This window comes from Lichenostomus cassidix, chromosome 3 (genome assembly GCF_008360975.1).
Source record: "Lichenostomus cassidix isolate B80296 chromosome 3, HeHo_3.0, whole genome shotgun sequence".
Taxonomy (NCBI): domain Eukaryota; kingdom Metazoa; phylum Chordata; class Aves; order Passeriformes; family Meliphagidae; genus Lichenostomus; species Lichenostomus cassidix.
The window spans coordinates 30,408,082-30,429,735 of NC_139483.1; the positions used below are offsets into that span (position 1 = coordinate 30,408,082).

At 43.7% G+C, this 21,654-nt stretch overlaps 1 long non-coding RNA gene across 2 annotated transcripts in view; it reads right to left on the reverse strand.

Moving 5' to 3' along the window:
• Positions 1-21,654, reverse strand: part of LOC146439381 (uncharacterized) — a 93,833-nt gene that overhangs the window by 38,247 nt on the left and 33,932 nt on the right. Inside the window, exons 3-4 of one of the 2 annotated variants that reach the window (XR_014850783.1) lie at positions 17,970-21,339; positions 16,445-16,526 (exon numbers count right to left, since the gene is read on the reverse strand). The exons of the other annotated variant lie outside the window; for it this stretch is intronic. This is a non-coding gene — a long non-coding RNA (uncharacterized LOC146439381). The remainder of the gene's footprint in view (positions 1-16,444; positions 16,527-17,969; positions 21,340-21,654) is intronic. 2 annotated transcript variants of the gene reach the window in all.

A 21,654-nucleotide genomic window follows, 5' to 3' on the forward strand; every position in this document is an offset into this window, starting at 1 on the left:
GAGAATGTGAGCTCTTCTGGAAGCCCAGGCGAGCGTGGGAGAGGGGAATGCTACTCGTTGTGGTACTGGTGAAGGAAAGCACAAGCAGTCTTGCACCCTGCCCAGCTGCTTGCTGGAGGCAGGATGGAAACTTGCCACAAAAGCACTGACACCTCCTCGGGGTTAAACAAGGTTGTGCGTCGTCCTCGGAGCTGTGCTCTGCTAGGTGCTCTTGGTAGGAGCTCAGCCACTAATTTGCCCCAGAGTGGTTCAGATATTTCAGCCTAGCCCCTGGTAAAATATTTACTATGCCTTCTTATCACTTCCCTAGAAGCTTTAGTTGGAGCTAACTGATGCATTAATTCCTTCGGGATCTAGCTCGAGTTTTTTTTCCGCACGGTCCTGGAACACATCCAACGTCATTAAGGAAAAAAAAGCCTTCCTTTCTCAGTCAATTCTTTTAGGCAGAATTTCACCTGAAACCTGGACTCCATCTGGCACTGAGATGGCTGCATGCAGACACTCTCCTCTTTCCTGATGATGGCTGCAACTGTTGCTTTCTGTGCAGGCGAAAGGATCTCCTAATGAGCTAATTATCACCTCTCCAGGGGCAGTATAATAATTAATGAGCTTAAGCAGAGGAAGGAAGAGCCGAGTTAGGGACTGGGGATTGCTTTCTAATGCTAAAGGTGTGATGCGGCAGCACACGCTGCCTGGGAAGGCCGTAGGGTATATTTAAAGGGAGGTGATGCACACACCTGTATAGGGCAGGTGAGCCTGAGCTGCAGGGCCCAGCAGCACTAGGTGGGCTTTCAGGTTCCTTCTGCCCCTAATTTGCTGTAGTGCTGCCCTCATGCACCCTACTCTTACCACAAACACTTTCCACCAGCTCGTTGCTTCCCATTATTCCTGCTAACAAGTTCCTGTTCATACTTTGTAACGTTATGTGTTTTGGTCTTTGCAGTACCTCTTGCTGGACTCATGTCTGTGTTTTGCCCACCTTGTTCTCGTTCCTCATATGCCAGGATGGAAAGATGCTTATGGAGCAGCTGAGAATGGGGTTTTTTGTTAGTGCTTCCCAAGCTTCATTACATCTCTCCTGTAATTTCAGCTTGACACTCCAAAGGGTTCAGTAAGGTGCTATCGATGCTGGATCTCATCCAGTCATGCAAACAAGCAAGCCTTCACTCAGGATTATCACCAAGAAATTCCTTCCCTAGGATAAATGAATGGCTGATGATGATGAACAGATATAGCCTGCCATTGTCTTCTGGTGTTTGGTAACTATCAGAAAGTTTTCTGTTTCATTTAAATAGAATTTCTTATGAAAAAGCCCTTGTGAGCCAAAGCATTAGACAAAGGCCACATTCAGCTCCTCCAAAATGTACATGAAAATTGAATTAACATCCCGTATGTTACATACAGTACCTGCGCAGCAGAGCGGCTCCCTGGCGGGCCAAGGCAGAACAATGTCATTGTCTGTTCTCCACAGACCCTCTCTGAAATGGTCACCTATTTGACAGGACCTTTCTGCGCAACAATCACCAGAGGACAGATCAGCTGTGGCACAGGGCACAAGCTGACTCTGGAAAGACCCCACTTCAGTGATGGGCCAAACTGTGCGAACTCAATGCATAAAAATTTTGAGGTGATGTCTAAAATTTCCATTTGTGCCCTAAATGGTGCGGTATTATCTCCATCCATGGTTCCCAGGACCTCACTCCACTGTCTCTCCTTCATCCAGTATGAAGGTCACTGAATTCTCTGTACTTAATTGTGCACATGTCTCCACCCACAAGGGACCTGCACACACCTAACTGCAGTGTGGATGTCCAAAAAGCCCATCTAGTTACTCTTCCAGGGACATGAGGAACCAGAAGGGCAGGAGAGCATCAGGTCTGCACTGTTTCAGCTGAGCCAGAAATGAGACATGCAGCAGAAAGGACACTTCAGCCAGCACTCAGGCAATCCCTTGGCAGCTGGGAGCGTCAGGAGGGATGGTGGAAGCAGGAGAGAGAGCAGAAGTCCTCTCTGCATCCTCCCTGGCTGCACACTTGGGGTCTTCTCAGGTGGTATGGTGCCACTTTTCCTTCACTTCGTTATCCTCCTGCTCTAGCAGCCTAACTGCAGGGTGAGGTTGGGGTAGGGGTGGGCTGGGGACAGGGCTGCCCATTATTTGTCCCCAGGCTCTTTGCCTCCAGGTCCTTGCTCTTCACCAGGGCATTGCCTGTCGTGGCTTTGTTCACCCCTGTGTTTTGCTGGTCACTTTTTATTACAAGCCCTGCATTCATGTGCAGCTATCCTAGAAGAGGATTGGCACATAACTGTACTAACATACAGCCCAGGCAGCTGTGCTTCCCAGGCTGCCTGCTCTGGGAAGTGAGTAGTCTGGCCTTGAGACAATATATCTCACAGGTGAGTAAACAAAGGGAGGATGAGCCAGACAGGAAAGCAGGGACTGGGGAGAGGAGAGAGATGCAAACACCTAAGCACAGACACAGCAGCCTCAGCAGCCAGAGGTGGAAACCACAACATGGAGTCATCTCCTTTGAGCAGTGTTTATCCAGGGGCAGCCCATATCCCCGGGATTTATCTGGTAGCCCTCCCGTGTCCTTCATGATCTCAGGTTTTTTCAGGAGTCCTCACAGGTGTCCGTCATCCATTGACAAGAGCTTGGATCAGGAGGAGCCATCACCACAATGCATCTTAGTTTCCATGGAGGATTTGGGGGCTCAACTTAGAGGTTATTTGTCCACCATGCAAATTCAAGGCCAGAGGAATCTGGCCCTTGTAAAATAACCCCAGAGATCTACCATTCCTGCTATCATCTGATAGCAAGGCCCCAGTCACAATGTACCTATTGGTAGACAACAGTGTCAGTGTTTGGCAAATCCCACTGTATGTCAGTACATCTCTGTGCCTGCCACCCACCAGTGTCCCAACAGGTCCCTTGTTCTGAAAAGGCAGCGTTTGAAAAGCAAAAAAAACCCCAAACATTACTTACCAAAGCAGACATTTTCTGCAAACATTTCTTCATTCAGATTAAAAGGCATTTTTCATTTGAATTTTTTGTATGTTTTTTTAAGGTGTTGTCAAAATAGATGTTGCCCACTACAATGGCAACATAGCATTGAAATTTGCTTTCGGGATTAAGCTATTTGCAAGCAGGGACATGGGACAAGGAATGTTTTTTACTTCCCCCTATGCTAATTTTTTTCCCTACAGTTGGACAAGGGAGGTGTGAAGCAATTTGAAATCACTTTCTCCTGGAATATCAAACCCTTTCAAGGCTTTGAAAACAGGGTGTCTGGTCTTGATAAGTATTTATAGGACTGACTGACCATGGTAGGGTTCCCAGAGGAGTTCTTCGTGCAGGTGTCCATGCAGAGCTTTTCTGGGGATTCAGCAGCACTATAGGAAAATAATATTTTCCCAAGAAGAAACAACACCAGCTGTGGTGGGGTATGCCTCAGAAAATACCAGGGAAGTGAGAATGCAACTGTGGAAAACCAGAAGCTTGGGAGAGCTCAGATTTTGGGGCTGATAGGGAAGCTCTGTGGAGGACATAGAGTGGCTAGGGAAGGTTTGCTGTCTCTAGGTCTAACACTTAGGTTTGGTAAAGAGGGACGGGGTTTGGAAATATTTCTGTTTGTGGTGAGAAAATAATTCTTGCCTGTGGAATGGATAAGAATCCAAACAAATAAGGCTTATCCAAACCTTGCAGTAATGTTTGATAGTCACCATCCTTTTGAGGAACTAAATTTAATCTCTGGCTTGTTTCATCCAGATAAAGCTGGTGTTCCTACTGTACCAGAAAATAAGCCTGCCTCCCTGTCTTGATTTTTTTTTTCTCTCTGTTTGAAATGCTTTAGCTGAATATGTTTGAGTCAGGACACATTTTAAAATGCAAACAGAAGACAGGCCCCACAATTCCAGTGAAAGATTATGCAAGTTATGTACCTATCACAAATTTTTTGTGCTTAAAAGCTCTCCTCTTTATAAACACTAAAGCATCCTTTGTGTTACTTTTGTGTGAAAGATCCTTCCCATAGTTCTTTGTCAGCTGAATGAGTACAAGACACCATCAAAGCTGTTTGGAAAGATATAGTCCATGGATTGTCAGGTCCAGATTGTGACACAAAGCAGTATTTGGGTCATTGAGATGAAACATAACGCAAAACTCTCAATGTAAGTAAAAAAGCCACATTTAGGTAAAAGAATAAAAGAAAAGTACTATACTGGGAAAATGTTTTCTGGCAGACAGTCACCTCTTCTGGTTCCTTTCAGGACCTTCTGGTGTGCCACAAAGAAAAAATACTGGTTTCACTTATTTTCATTCTAGATAATTAAAAGTCACATATGTATACACACACAAAAAAGGACATGTGTGCATTTTAAAATTTATTTTGTCCTGAATTCTGGGTTTATGTGGTGTAAATCTACACAGCTACATCTTTCACAAGGAAGCTTTGCTATCACTTGAGGTAACACCCCGTTTCTGCACATAGCCCACTAAGAAGTTTTGTGGTTGCCCTTTTGGGCTCCCTCTCAGCAGTACATGAAATGTACTGGTGGTATACAGCAGTCATAATCCCTAGAGCTGTGGTACTCCTTGGTCAGCCTCCTTTTTTTCCAGCTAGGGACAGAACAAAAAGATCTGCTGAGCAACACCTTCCTACTTCCAGCATTAGGAGTACCAATTCCCAGGTGCCATCCTCATTTCCCAGCCTGCAGCCCCAGGTTTCTGCTTGAAAGCCTTACCTCTGCAACTGGATTTTTGCCAGCTGGGTGTGCTCTTGCGAACTACCTTGGGGTCAAACCTTTGGTTTGGGAACAGCTGTTAGGTGTCATAGGCTTTTTGCCCCCTCCCAATGCATACTTTTCCAGTCCTTCCCATCTCATGTCTTGCAGTTTACATCAACACTAGAACTGTCAGCTCCTTTTAGTAATTCTCAAAAATTTGTGGTTTGCTCACATATTGTGTCATGGGGTTTTACATGGTAATTCCACCAAGAATCACAAAACCATCATTTTTCTCAGCTTGAAGATAGAACAGCCGAGTTTAACTTCCCTGAGCCATTCTCCATTCTCTAACCTCTCTTCTGTGCCTGTTTAAATAGTCCTTTCTGTATTTTTCTGTTTACCTGCACAGTTTCCCCTGATAAGCAAGAATAAGTTATTTATAAATATACTTGTCTATATTTATATATTTACATATTTCAAAAACATAGAAGTGATCTAACCTCTCCAGAAAAGCCACACACACAACTTTTTTTGGCTCCATTTTTACTCAACTTTGTCTCGGTTGTAGTTAGTGGTTTGGCAGATCTTTGTATATTTTTGGATCAAACACTCACGCCAGGGAACACAAAGGGTCCTGGTATGAAATTCAGAGGAAGACCTCAAAGAGGGGTATTTATTTTTTGTTAAAAATAGTTCAGCCCATCTCTATCTGTATTGAAACTGGCAAAAGAATGGGTATGATTTTCATTTTTTTGCAATGCTTCATTTTAAACATTTGATAAAAATAGTCAATAACAAAAACGCCAGTTTATTTTTACTTCAATGCAAATTTTTTTCTCTGCTGTTCATGTCCTAGATGACAAATATAGGCCATGAGGGTAGCATACTAAGAGGAAAAGTAGAAGACTTTTCCTTCTCATTTTCACTAAACTGAGCATGTAACCAAAAGCCTGGCAAGCTGTTCATCTGATATCTTCTGTCTTTCTCCTATCCATACACCACCTGCAGCCCCAACTTTATATGTATATTTCCTCATGTTTGTGCTGGTAACCTTCAAAATTACTCAGTTTCTCTCAGGAAGACCTATCTTTGAACGAGGCTTTTGCATACTCAGTAGATAACATCCCACCAAAGTGCACAGCTCAAGACATTGTTTAAAAAGGCACCTCTCAAGTTGTTGAGGCCTGCCTAGATCCCATTCTTCTCCACCTAATGTCTTGCTTCAAAAACTTTGGCCCGTGATAAGAATCCCATGAAGAGTAGGGTACAGAAAGCTGTCCTTGTGGCAAACAGGAGTTATGTTCCATGTTCTTTCCATCAAGGCTTCCTCATCCATGGCAAAGGGGATGGTTAAACCTCCTGGGTTCTGGCATCAGCTACCAAAAACTACTTTGGCCTCACTGAAGAACCACATGGTCACACACATATTTCTTAGGGGCAAACACTGCTACCCGGCATGAGATGATGTTTTAAAGTGGTGCCTAGGTTTTAGGGCATCCACATCTGACCTCAGATCTGTAAGAAGTTAGGAGTTCTGTCAGGAACATCTAAGGAAACTCAAGCTCCACATTCAGCTGTAAGCAGGAGCAGCAGCCCATCAGGACTGTGAAGGGCTGAGCCATATGGGACCATGCAAGATTGTGTGTGGTGCTGTACAAACATAGCAGAACAAAAGTTAATCCTTGCCATGGAGAGTTTTGATGAGAGAAGAAAAGATTCTTTGCAAAAAAAGGCCTCACCCCAGACATTGAAGTGTACAGGAATGAGTCATCTGGTCAAATGTTGCAGAGGTACCTGAGAAAGACGTGGTTTCTTAGAACTGTGGCAAAACCTCTCCTGGCTCAGAACATTCAGAGTGGTCAAACTGCATTGAAGCAAACCGTGCATTAAAAAGATAAAACCTAATGTGTTTTTTCCTCCCAGCAGTTTGCTATATGCAGTATTTTGTGCCATGACCAGCACATTAGCACTGTTCTGGTGAGTGTGGAGGACATCAGGAAATCACTGTGTCTATTTTAAGCCGCTTGAGTTCTGGCAGTATATACCCTGGGATTTCAACTCAGTGAACTCTCAGCTATATCATCTTAAGCTAGGCTGAATGAAATGCATATACTCTTCCATTTGATACTTTCCACAATAAAGCCAGGGAATTTCTCATAAATCACATCCTTGCTGGAGAAAGCTGTGAGGTTGGGGAAGGGATAATGGCAACAACTTTGATTTATTTTTATTCATCCAGCATACATTTCTGATCTTCACAAGAGGACTTAAAAACTACAAAAACTTTCCATAACGTAATGCAGTCATCCAGAAACCAGACAAATGAAAACCACAGGTTCAGCAGAGAATCCTTGCCTTTCTTCACCGTGCAGAATGTTATTTCTTTTTCCCAGGAAGCATATTCTAGATTTGAGCATGCACATGGCACAAAAGGAAGATCACATTTCCTTCCCAGGTTGCTTTTGTTAATAATAATTATAAGCCAACACTTAGCCTTGGAGTCACATGTCTGCTGGTGAGAGATGGGCTCTGTCTTTAATCCTGGTCCTCCTCTCCCATTATTGTTTCATTGACTACTATTGACTTTATAGTGTGGCTAGAAGCCAAAAATGAATGGGAGAATTGTAATGGCAAAACTGGTGGGGCAGGTTTCCCTGGCCAATGTTGCAACTGACAGAAAATAAATGAATTAAATAATGCTGTTTATCAACAGCCAGGATCCAGGTCCCCCTAAGGTCACTGTACACATATGTTGCAGCTTGAAGACAATGGACTTGAAGATCTATTCAAATCTTGGAAGTGCAATTACATTTCCATAGTCTCACTCCACATCTGAGGTTAGCCCAGGCTTACATGGCCTCCAGAATCACCAGAAAATTCCCAGCTGAAACAAACTTCAAATCTGGTGTTTATTTATACTTTTTTTTTTTCAAATCAGATCTTCATATCACATCTTCATATGTCACTGATTCAGCAGGACAGTGGTAGAAAATCTTCAGGAGGAACTTTTTGACATCAGGGTGTTACTGTCATGTTACATTCTGGGCAGGAGAGCTAGGATGGAGCAGAGAAAATTCCCTCATGCTCTGATCTTGCTGCCACTAGCTGAGGGATGATATTCTCAGGTGATATGGACAGGCTCTTCAGGATCACAGTTATTTAAATGTATGAGCTGAGCTTCTGCCTGAGCAGTCTTTTTGGCCCATTCTTAACACAATTCACTACATTCCCATCATGCATAGGGGTTATATTCTGCAAGGAGAGGATGCAGAAATACAATGTGTATGCACCATGACCATTATTGGTTACTCCACTGTGGATAGCAAAGCTTCCCCACAGAAGACAAATACAGGATCTCTTGAGCTGAATCTTCAAAGAAAGTTCTGAACTATCCCACTCTCTCTGCTGGAGACAGGCAGCAGACTTCCCAAGCCATCTAATGGCTTACTCCAAGGATGCAGTGGGATTCAGGGCAAGGATTTTTCCCCTGGTTAGTCTGGGGACGTCTGAATCTGGATCATAAAATGAACAGAGACAGAGACAAGAAACCAGCCCCACTGGCTGAGATCAAAGGGATCCAGCAGATACTTGCCCCCTTCCCCTATGGATGGAGTCCCATGTCTGGTGCTGGGTGGGCAGAAAGGAGGAATCACCATTAAGTCAAACTGGATATGGACTTTACAGCTCCCAGATGAGGCAGAAGCCTGGTGAAGAGTGTGATGATACAGCTTTTAACAAATGGTTCAGGAAATAACTCTGATTTTAAACAAACACTCCAGCCTGACTAGACTGAACTGCTTCCAGCACAGTCTGGCTCTACTGCAGTCTGGAAATCACACCTCCTTAAGGCAAATGGAGCCACTTACCCGAAAATGAGCTTACCTAAACTAACCTAAACTTCCTTTTGAAATATGAGGTTCTTGTAACATTAACCAATAATCCTAGTAAATGCTCTGGGTGCTTCAGTCAGGAGGACATAGGGTGTTAGCCTTAATATACAGCTATCCATGTGCTGTTCAAAACTACAAATGACAGTCTCTGGATTCAGAAACAGTTGCACCCTTTATACATTTCACATATGACCTGATATTGACAAAGGAGAGATCAGAGATCAGATTAGTGGTTGCTTACATCCAAGTAATCATGATTTGATGGTACTTGCTAAGTTTGTGCAAACTTAATCCAAACTCAGCTACATGTGGATAGCATGAAGTACTGCATGTGGATGCTTAGACAAGTTACATGAACTGAGTCTGGTTAGAAGCAAGAATTTCAAAGAGAAAAAAGAAAATAGCAATAACTCGTTCAGGGACATGCTGATGGTAACTGTGAAAAGAATGAAGAGGATTCTTGAACTCACCAAGGAAATCTAATTGCGAAATAGATGAGGACATTGGCATGAAGAAAATGGGGTGGGAAGTCATATCCCTAGAGAAAATAACAAGGATAACAGCACAATAGGTATTGGATTGTGCATTCTTTCAGCAAGTCACGCTGGTGACTGTAAGTGGGGAAATTCCTGATTTAATATCACGTGAAGAAGCACAGACAGCGGAAGATTTGAGGAGCCCTTGGAAAGGATCCAAAGAAGAACAAGGTTCACTTAATCTACCAACAATCCCTTTAGCCCCATCAGTGACGGAACACAAGGATGAACTAACTACTGTTTAGCTGAGGGAGGTGACATTGAAGGTCTGGGTTTTGAGGGGCACTAGGTCACATCCCCTGTATAAACAGGATGACAGGCATATTGCTGGTGAGGAGCGAGAACTAATCGTCCTAGCCTGAGTCTAGCAGCAGTCAAGGCATTACACAATGAAAGAACTGTGGGTTAAGGAACTACAAACAAGCTTGGCATGTTGCATAATGATTTATTCGTGTGACAAAGAATGCGAACCAAAGAGGTTTTCCATTTGATTTTATGTAGTCATTAGTCATCTGGGTAGGAGGCAAGAGGAATTGGAAATTCTCATTAGTGAGAAGAAATGTGATATAATCAGCATTACTCAAATCTGCTGGTTTCAATTTGCATGATTGGAATGTTAAAGTAGTTGGTTATGACCTGCTTAGGAAAGACAGAGTCGGTAGGAATTACTTCACAGTCTCCATGAGAAAGGCAAGGAAAGAAAGATGATGCTCCAGAAGACTTCCATGCACTTTAAGCTCCAAACAACCACTGAGAAAGCATCCTGATTAGGGGAAAACTATAGTCTGTTTTCTAACACAAGGGGCCATCATGTGGCAACCTTTCTGGACTTTGTTCTTACAAAGATGAATTAATTACTAGGGTGAGAGTTGACAGTTGTCCAGGGAACAGTGAGTATGACCTGATTATATTCAAAATGGGCAAATAAGAGGCTGTCCTTAACACTTATATGTGCACCAGGACTTCAAAAGAGCCACTTTTTCAAACTCAAAGAAAACTAGGAATTAACCAGATTGTGAGGAATAACTGAGACAGGAAAAAATTGTGAATAAAAGTAGATGTGTCCAGGAAAATTGTATTAGATGACAAATAAGTGCAAGCCCACAAAAAAAGAACTAGCACAACATTAGTAAAAAGCTTTGTGGTAAGGCTGAGGGTAGTAATGAGGAAAAAAAAATTTTCAGTAAACAGATAAGAAAACAATAGTTTTTTTCAAACTTCAGAATTTTAAAACTGAAGGTTTAAAATGGTAAGAGTATCTGGAGGAAAATACATGGTCAGTAGGACCCAAGGCAACAGAACGATATTTTCAAAAGGATATTCTGAACAAAGGAAATTGCAGCAACCACTCAGGTTCATTACTGGATGAAGATAGTAAAAGAAGGAGTGATAACATGAAGCACCAGAAGCAGTTCAGTAAATATTCCTCCTTTGGAATGTTAAATGTCTTTGGAAGTTAAATGTCTCTTATAGACAAAGCATTTAAAAACCAGAAGACCAAATAATCTGCATTCAGGAATCACAAAATTGTTAGCTAAGGCCTGTTTGGATTAATTTGGAAACCATCTTGTGAAATGGGAGAGTCCAGAAAACGGAAGGAACATTAGCACAATGCCAGTTCAAACAGGGCAGTCTGGATGAACAAGGTAACTGTAGATCACTTACCCGAACCCCAGTCCAAGCAAAATGGAAAAACTGACATGGGACTCAGCTGATAAAGAATAAAAGGACAACAAAAAAAGCAATTAATTCCTATGGCATTGTGGAAAGTATGTCTCATTGAATAAATATAATAGTGCTCTTCTGATGAGTTCACAGGTATGGCCAGTGAAGTCACTCGCTAGTCAACTATTTTACATGATAGTCCCTGATGAGGTATCTTCCCTAGCACCGTGTAACAGTCTGATTACAAATTAGCATAACCAAACATCAAGAAAGGGCAGGTGAAACAGCATGAAGGACAAAGTGACTGACAGATTTAAAGCAGCTGTCAGCAGAGAGCTCTTGCTGAAGGAGGATGTGTCGCTGGTGAGAGTGGTAGTCAACATTTTCATCAATGAGGCAGAAGCTTGAAATTACTGCTGGTAATCATTTGTTGATGACACAAAGATTGGCAGATGGGTAAATAGTGTGGAAAGCATGGCAATCACACTGCCTGACTGCATCACTTGATAAATTAGGCCCTTCAAACAACACAGGTTTAGTGAAGCAAATGCTGATATATTAATCTAGAGAACACAAGCCGCTCATAACAGTCTGGAGATGACATTCTGGAAAGGGATGATTCTGAAAATGATTAAGGGTGAGAAGAGGACAACTGAATGTCTTAAGTCAAGGGCTCTCTTAAGAGCTAATATGATCCCTTGAGATACAAAAACACTCACAGAAGGTGATCTTTCTTTGGCTCTGCTGAAAAAACGTCAGAATACTGCAGTCAATTTTGCTTGCAGTTTTTAGAAGATGCTTAAACCTTGAGGGAAGATGCTTATAAGAGAACCACATAGAGGTGTCTATGGATGTAGAAAATTTTCTTATGCAGTATGACCTAGGGAAAAGTTATTCAGTAGAGGACTGCAGGTTTCTTGAGGCCTTGTCTGCCCCAGGTTTGAAAATGTCTGGTAATCTCCAGTGCTTTACCTCCCTCCACCATGAAAACTTTACGTCCAGACAGAAAATGGCCCTGCTGCAACTTGCAGCATTGCTTCTCATTCTGCCGTTGTGACCCTCCATGGGAAGTCCGTCTCTACTACCCATCAGAGAGTAGAAAAGAGCAAGAAGCTTCCCTTTAGCTTTCCTTTCTTCCAGCTGAGTGATTCCAGTTCCCTCAGCCTCTCCTCACATACCGTATATGTCCCAGCTATTTCAGTGGTCCTCTGCTGGACTCTCGCCAATTTCCCAGTATCTTTCTTATAGAGCTCCATTTGTTTTGCCTATCTAAAGCCAGAGTGAGAGAAGATTTAAAGACAAGAGGCCTCTGTAAACCATTAGGAAAGGAAGATCCTTATGATCAAGGAACTGAAAGCTGAAGCCAGATAAACTGGATTACAGTCTGGGTGCTTAGCTGCTAAAGCTGCCAGTGCAGGTTCTGGATTCTCTACCTCTTGATATCTTCAAATCAAGGCCAGATGCCAGATGTTTCTCTGGACATTATTCTTCAGCCTAACAGCACAATCATTCCATTCCTGGCCTCAAGGCAAGGCTAACAATATGTGAAATTGTGACTTGGTGATAACTGCAGGACTCAAATGCCTTCAAACTATGAATTGTTTTCAGAATAGTGTGTTCAAGGTCCCAACAATGTAAATACACAAAAACCAACGAACCAACGAACCAAGCAATCATGGGAGAAATAATAAATATATGGGATATTGCATAGGAGAAAGAAGTTTGTGATAGTGAATGTCCCTCATTGAGTTTTGCCTGGCGGGACTACCACTGGACTTCACTCAGACATGTGTCTCAGGAGGCTTTCTTGGCCTCTCAGGAGGCTTTCTTGGCCTCTCAGGAGAAGATCTTGCAGCTGAACAACCTCTGGCCCTAAGGACCAGCTGCCTAAGTTGTTTCAGTTCCTTAAAAGTGCTATCTTCTCTAATCAGAAGCGTGTGATTAACCCAAGGCCACAGTTGGTCTTTCCAGGGATATATAATAGATGTAAGTACACAGAGATTTTGAACACCATTAGTCTTCATTCAAAAGGTAAAGATGGCATAATCAGCGCTCAGAAGACAACTCCGTAAAAGCAATACCTTTCCTTGCTGCTCACCCACTGGGCCATGAAGGGAATCTGTGTCAGTTTAGGCTGTAATTTCAGATTTAGGAGATTTATAGGCTCGGTCAGTGGAAGGAAGAGTTGATGTGATTCACCTAAGCTTCTATGATGCATTTGGCTTGGTATCACACAGCATTTTTATTAAGGAAATACGTAATACAAGGCACCCTTGAAACTATTAACAGTTGACTAACAGGTAGGGTTTGAAATGCCATTCTAAAGGGGGTGCTATTTCTCACCTATTTCCTGAGAATTTCTCCAAACATCAGCCCCAGACCCTCTGCTATTTAACATTTTTATTGATAGCCTGGAAGGAGACATAACTCCATTAATAATAAAGTCTCACCCATCCTTAGAGAGGTATGACATTTGTTCTAGGCATGACAAATTACCATCTTAAAAAGCCTATACTTCTCCAAAGCTCAGAGGCAGGCCAGAAAACTGGGTCAGACCAGAGGTTTAATTTTAGGTAGCTGATTAGGCTAGAAGGATCTCAAATATTGAGCTGATACTTATGGTGAGCTGCACAAAAAAATTTGATTGATGTCTTTAGGGGAAAAGAAATGTGACCATTATCCACAAGAGAGAAAAGCCTGTGACGACAAAGTGAGATCTTATATTTGGCAAAGACAGAGTCAAATTGGAAGTGAGGCAGCAGTCAACCAGCAACTGGGGCAGTGCACTGAGGTTCTGATAGATTCTCCTCTCTGGAAAATATTTTGATCAAGGTTGTCTGTTGGCTAAAAGCTCCTCTGCAATCCGAGCATCCAAATTCAAGGTTGCTCAGTAGCCTGTGGCATTTATGCATTAAAACAAAATTAACCCCTTCTGACCTTAAAATCCTGTGTGTCTTTTCTATGCCCTACCTGCATGCTATGAAGTTCTTGGTGTCAGAAGTGGTCTTCTTCTTTTGCACTTTTTACTGAAGAGGTAAGAGCAACTGCTGGCTGTTTCTCATGACCTGGCAGGCAATGTCAACTCATGAGGAAGACATTTTTTTGTCTAGTCATAGTGACTAGAAACAGACATGACTGTATAAACACAACAGTTTGACATTGCGTGTAGTATGATTTTCTGTCTGGTGTTTTTGAGATGAAGTTGCACCTGCTTTGTCTGGCAGATTGCTGTCTGGGAAAAGGGAACTGGAGCCTTTGTCAAATTGTAGAGCAGCAAACACCTAGGCCAAAATCCAGGCTAAGGGCATGGTAGGAGGAAGCCAGGCATTTTGTACTGAAGTTTAGAGCTCTGCTAATTGATTTTCTGGCCTTGTACTTTCTACTGAACAAACAGGAAGTGGCACTAAGAACTCCTCTGGGAAAGGCTCACTACAAGGATTTGGTACAACTCTTCAAGAGAAAGGTTGAGCCTTACTAGTCCTTTACTTAGCAAATCCCTTGCTAGTGCAAGGGGACACGTACTGAACCATAGCTTGCACAAATCTTGTACTTTGTGCTTGTGGCTTGTGGTCCTTTTTTGCATTAGTGATGAGTGCATTTCTGAAGTCAGGATGTTAGTTTCAGGATGTCAGGAGGTGTGCCATAGTCACAGTATGTCTTATGCAGACACAGAGTGCACATGTTCCTGCTAGAGGAGGCGACAGTTGTCTGGCCACTGAACACTAGGCTTGATGACCAGAAAGAGGCTATTATGCTCCAGCACTCTGGTGAGGCCCCTCCACCCCTTCCCAGGGCTGTCATTCCAAGCTGCAATCTGACTTTCCCCTGCCAGGGCGGTTGCCGAACCAGCCCTTATCTCAGAGACACTCTGGTATGCTGCAGAATCAAATGTATTGGAGGAATTTGATCAGCCAGAACAACAGCTTTGCATTGCTAGCTTGAGCCTGTGTGTTAGGAAGCAGTGATTCATACACAGTATTATGGAGTCATGCAAGGAAACCAGTACCTGGTGGTTTACACACAATAGAACTAGCTACATACAGTTTTCGTTTCCCACTTCATGGTTATACTCAATCTTCCTTCTATGAGAACAAGCATATGCATTCTTACTTTGTCATGGCCACTCCACTAGGCTATTCAGTAGGACAAATTCAGAATAGCAATAGCTGGAAACTAACTATTATATCCTGAACTTGCACAAAACCAGAAGCTTTCACTGCAAAGAGGTGACTTTGTTTTCCCCTCAATCTGGTTTTGATGTTCTCTTTCTCCTTCCTTTTATGCAAAGCTCTCCACCCCAGAAGGCAGGCAAGCAGCCAATCCACCTCTCTGCCCCACTCCAAGATAAATGCTAGATGCTAAAAAGCACACAAAAGGGAACTGTGAAAGCATTTCTGAAAAGGGTTGGTGTTTTGGTTTTTTTTTCCCCTAATTTTGAGAGCTTTTGTGTGTTTTCCACCGTACACTCTACTTTGTTCGTCTGGGGCTCCTAAACTGTGGTTCAGCCAGACCATCTGACAGGTCAGAGGACATCTGCCGCACAGATAGACCTGCTACGCTAAAAATGCCACACGCCTTTCCTCTGCTGCATTCCTCTTCTGATGAAAACAACATACCCTGGACTGATAAAACCAGCATTGCATTGAGATATTTGTCCAAAATATTGGATACCTCTGTGGTAGATCTGAAACACTGTTTGTTAGATCCATGTCCAGGGTGATGCAGACCTGGCATGGCTACACCCAAGAGCAGATTCTCAGCTGGAAAAAATCCCTTGACTGCAGCAGAGCTAAAATTATTTACAGCAGCTGGGGATATAGGGGTACAGCACACAAAAAGGTGTGTGCACACACTGGATGGCCTGCTTGCCCTCCACCATCCAGGGAGCCTTTCCCACTGGCAGTTATTCACTGGCCACTTTTCCTTTCTCTGAATGGATACATCTCTCCTCCCCATGGCCCAGATTTACACCATTATAAGAGGACTGGGAATTCCTGGGCTTGTTACTACTCTTCCAGAGGATGCAGGCAAAAGAGCCACACTGGGAACATTAGTCTCTCAGCTAAGCAGGCCCCATCCCAGTGCACAGCCAGGAGAAGAGCTGAAGTCCCTGTAGAACAACTTGCTTCCCAAGGAACCCACTGAGGCTGAGGTGCAGCACACGCAGTCAGAGGCAGGAGGTATGCACTCCACACAGCCTGTTAGAGCTCAGAGAGGCTCTTGCATTGCTGATGCTACAGTTCATCTGTGGATGGTCAATGTCTGGATGGCTTGAATCCAGGTTCCCTCATTAATAAAGCATGCAGGGATACTGAAACTCCAGCTGTTGTGCCCAAATCCCACTGCCTGTTGCAGGGAAAGACAGATTGCTCACAAAAGGGCAAGTGTGAGTGACTGGCCATAGGGATCTGTTCTCCCCAGTCCATCAAATATTTCCATGTGTCCCATTCCAAAATATTGATGTGTTGAGGCTTGGGAGCTCTATATTTAGCAAGAACCATAAATCACAGATGCAGGGGGCAACTTCTGTAATGTTCCCTGGCTTATCAACTGTACTACTAATAGCTCAGAGAAGCTTGTAAACTGGACTGTGAACACCGTAGTGCAAGCAGGGGAAAATAATCCATGTACCTCTGGCACAGGCTGGGAAGAGTTTTCTGGTGACAGGTCCTCTGGTCCCTGTCAGGAACCTCCTGGAAAGGCTCCCAGGAGGCTGTGAAGTGTCAGAAGAACAGATGGGACCCAGCAATCCAAAAACTTGAGTGTGACACTGGTGCGTGGATTTCCCTGGGTTTGCAGTGAGGATCTGTGTGTAGGCTCCCTGTTACTGATGTGTTCAAAAGTGAGCCATCGAGCAGAAGAGCATGGTAGATTGAGGGGGTGAAAGGTGGTGAACAGGTGTCCTGGCATTATTTCACTTTTGTGGAGTCTCAACAGATGCACAGGAATGCTAAGACACACCAGAGGTGCACAGAGGTTTGCAACATAATTTTAAAGACCACAGCACAAGTCCTAAGGCATAATGTGATAAAAGAAGTCAGAGTCCTCTTTCTTCTTTTTCTTTCCTCTTGGTTTTGTTTGTTTTCTCAGCTAAGAAGTCTCACACAAGTCCTATTTTTTTTATTGGGAAGCATTTCGGATAAATAGCCCTCGAGCTAATGAACCATTATGTGAATGGTATCAGCCTTCTCAGCACATTCAGAAATGATGCACAGGTGTGCTTTTGCAAGGAAGATTTGTGGTATCCCTTTCTAATTCATTGTTCTATGCCTCTGAATAACTCAGTGTTTAGATTAATAGTAATGTTGGGTATTCCTTTAGTTCCATTCATCTAAGGACCAAGAATTGGTTTACCAACATTAAAGCATCTGTCCTTTTGTATTGGAATTTGACATTGACTGATTTTCTCAAAATCAACATTCTCAAATATCTTCCCTCTAGCAGTCTGTCCTGGACTAAGAATTCTTTTAATCAGAGAATGGCTTTCCTCTTGAGTTAATGGCAAAACTTGCCAAAAGGGAGAAAGTGTGCATCCAAAACAGTGACAATGATACACGTGAGGTCCTGCTAAATGCTAGAACTGAACAACCCAAAGGAGATAACCAAATACTTGCTTATCCATAAAATTTCTTCACTAGGAGCCAGATTATAATTTTAGCAATAGGAGGTAGTGGGGTTTGGACAGATGGGATCTATGAGTTGGCATGTCTCTCCCAGGGCTTCATTGTAACCCCATGCCGAGAAGCACTCGCATCACTGAAGCAAGCACAACAGTAGCCAGCCTCAGGATTTGCCTGCTGGGCTGGCTTCACAGGAGCTGCACCGTGGGGATACAGTGTCGTGATGTTATAGCATTCAATTACCTCAGATTTAAGCATAGGCTCAGTTCTCTTGAAGTCCTTTCCAAAAACTGGTTTTCTGTAACTTTCCAAGTCTCTGTAATTTTTCTGACTTCTCCCTCTTGCCTACTGTCTGTTTCGCCCCATAGTCCAGCCAGGACCATCAGTGGAACATTTCTAGGTACTAATGCATTAGTGTTGTTTTGCAACTGGAGTGCAATAATCCTGAACCTGAGAAAACTTGCCTGTGGTCTGTTATAAAAAAGGTTTTGTCCAGCCCATTTCCCTTTGTTCCTTTAATTGTGCCCAGTCCTTACCTTATTTTAGAGCTGGCTACCCACACAGAAGCAGCATCCACACATATCTATAGGGCACGGTTTCTTTGTCTGTAGCATACCCAAATCTCTCACTGCTGGCCGGCTGACAGGACTGCGCACTCTGGCTACCCTTCTATTGTGCAATGGGATTTTACTCCATTTACTTTCCGTGAACTCTGTTAACATTGTGCAGGGCTCTGTTTGTGCTCCTGTGTCTATTTTAAAATGACACACCTTGTGGACTTCTGTCATTCAGAATTTTACAAATACTTCACCCTTTTTATGAAATATTGACTTTTGAAGCTAACAACAACACTTTGTCATAGTTTTCTCTTTCTCTGTTGCCTCTGGTGGAACTTCTTTAACTCTCTCTGTGGGAATTAACCTCTACTTTCAAGACTTTCCTTATCCCAGATCTAGAAAAACACCTACCACATGCATATGATCTTACAAAATTTGCTGTTCAAATCCTTCTTCACTGTAGCCATGATTTTGTCAATGATTCTTTCCCACAGCCACGAGGTTTCCTGGATATTATAATCTCAGCCCGTTAGGCAGGGTTTCTTATCTGTATTATTTCTGTGAAATGAACCTTAGGAGTTTGGACCCTATGTGGTGCTGAGACCTGCATAAAAACCATCTGGTCCCTGATCCAAGTCAGCTAAGAAATCTTTTTATTTTCTTGGCTCACGCTATGCTTTAATGCCTTGAAAGTACTTAAAAAAATAAATGAGTGTGACCAGACCAAAAGCTTCCACTAGAGGCATTTCTCTGGATGTCTCCAGTCTTTGTATTTATTAGAGATCACAATTTCATACTCCTGAATGTCTTGGGGCTGTCAGAAGAACAGCCTGTCATTCCCAGCCAAGCAAAAGGAAGCAAATGCCTCACCTAGCCTGTATTAAATAATATTCTAGGTTAATATTAGATAATTAATATTCTATGTTTACAAGCATTTACCATCCATCATTTAATGGATAAGGTTATCCTTTGTTTAATTGAGGCTTATTTCCTGGGAATCTATATTCCTGCTACACACAAACATAAAAAAGCACAGTTCAGGCACTCAAAAACGTAAGTCTGGGGAGAAATTGTAAGATTTCAAAAATGTGTTTGAAATGGAGGAATTTTTTTTCATTCTAATGCAGATATCAAGCATTCAGCCACATCAGCCTCAAAGTATTAAACTTTCTTCTGGAGCTTCAAGCACCAGAAATATGCATTTAAGTTGACATAATCCCATGATTTAGCAAAACCATTGCCCAATAATACATCCATTGTCTTTTGATGGTGTAGAAGGAGCTACTGGAGGGATGGAAGAGGGTGCTGTCAGCCTCAGGTAAGATGCATTCAACAAAGTTGATAATAGCCCAGATTTTGCAGACAAAATCTCTCCTGAGGGTTGAGGGAAAGGAAGAGAAACAAGTCCTTTCAGCCCCAGAGCAGGTAGCAAGGCAGAAGGATTTCTTCCCATTTCTGCTCACAGTGATGTAGCTCTAGTTCCATGGTCATGTTACATCCCCAGGAGACCCATATCTTATTTGAAATACTCTGAGACAAAAGAAATGGTGGTGGCTGGCTACAATCACCAGTGGTCGGTCCTTCATGATGTTTAAAAGGACAGAGCTGACCCCACGACTTCATGAAGGATCACGCCAGGGTGCACAGAGGAGCCCACAAACAAGGCACAGCAGGAAGCCCTTGGAGAGGGGAGGTGGAGGAGAAGATGAGGCCAGGATGCCCAATCCCAGTCTGTCAGAGCCTACTGGCCCCACTCTGGCTCCCCACTCCAAATTCTGCATTGTGCAGCACCTGGACCCCAGGCTGAAGGCCTTGCTTGGCATTGGGTGGCCAGAGGCATTGCATGGAATATTAAGCATTGTGTAGGCACATGATACCAGGTTGCTGGCAGCTTCCCAGAAGAGTCATATTCTCATTGCATTCCTTGGATGTCTCCCAGCCACTGGCTTGAGAAAGTCACTAACCTTAGTATGCTTCATTGTTCTGGCAGCGTGTCTCAGTCCAGAGGGTGTCTCGTGATCTCTGCTGACCATTGCCTCTGCCCTTGTACAGCTCATCCCAGAAACAGTTGAGCAGATCATTAGGTCTCTGTGGCAGGCTCTGGTACCTAGAACCCACCACCAGGAACCAGAGCAGTGGTGTGATCAGACAAGTATTTCCAGCCACTGCCTGTCATTATCACTCCCAATAACACCTTCTTCCAGGAGTGACGAGAGGGACAGTGGGCAGTCTAACAGGGTTTGGGCCCTACTATCAGCAGAGTTCAGAGAGTGGGTGCTGGGGAATTTGAGCCACAGAAACACACTAGCAGGATCTGGCTGACAGGCAAATCACTGTCTCCTCAGGGAAAGCAGTGTTTACACCCCATGTTGCCTCTGGTCCTCTACCTTGGAATGCATGAGGTGTCTGGCTACCATGGCAATGGCAGTGACAATACAACCGAGACATGATTTCTGCTCTTTGGCTCCCCTGCCAGTGGTGCTGGCCTAGTAATGTGGACACATCAGCCAGAATGCTTTTTAGGGTCTGTTTGTCTTGAACTCAAAGCCACAAGTGCTCTTTGTAGCCTGTGGCTCTGCCACACAACAGTCCACACGCTTTTTCTCCCTGGGAATCTGGGCTGCTGTTGTATCCAAGATCCTTCCCCAGATGCCTTGCCAGCATCCACACCCTTATGCCAGAGCACTTACTCAAATAGGAAATAATCAAGCATGGGTCCTGGGCTGTTGCCGAAGTGAAAATCTGCTGCTCTGCAGATAAGGCCTGAGGGCTTCCCTTAAACTCAGCTACACAGGAACAAAACATCAGAGTACTGATCCACTCATTTATCCTCCTCCTGCCCTCTGGTTCTGACAAAAAGTTCTGATTCTTTCATCAGATCAAATAGTGCAGGGCAATTCGGGACTCTGTGCTAGGGCAGTATTTGAGGATAGGTCAAAGGGAGCAGAACGTACAAATCCAGTCCCAAAACAGGCAGCAGGGCTGAAGGATGAGCATGGCCAGGGTAGCTGTGCTCAGCATCTCACCAGGCCTGAGCAGGAGCCATGCAGTGATGCTGGTAACTCCCCACATGAAGATCCCTTCTGGAGAGCAAGCCCAGTTTCAAGGTAGGTGAACAATCCCACGTGCTCAATGGGGACTGCACAGGGGGCCTGAGGGCAGTCTGTCACCTGTGTGTCCTGTGGTCTTGCTGCAGCAGGCAAGGCTCCATGTGCTGTGAGATGGTCAGAGACTGTGGATGGACACATCCTGCCACTAGTCACATCTGACAGACAGGGAAATGCTGAGCCCAGTGTTCTACTTGCTTGAAGGAGGGAGAGGAGGAGATGAGGACAGCAGCAGTGAGAAGCTGGAAGAGGGTGACACCATGAGCTGCTGTGGAGATGATGTCATCATCAAACCTGACACAGTGATGCATGGCTGCTGCCATGAAATACCAGCTTCCTCAACTCAGGGAAGAGGAAAGCGGTATGCTAGAAATTCCTACAGTGAATACATGGGTCTGATGGGGAAGGGAAGGAAGGTGTTCTCAGACAACACAAAATTTACAGACATAGGCATCAAGATTGGTTGGTAGACAGATCTTTGGATGAGGAGGGTGAAGGATGCCTGAAGAAGAGACTGAGGAAAACACCAGCTGGTGGAGGATGAAGAATAGGTTTCC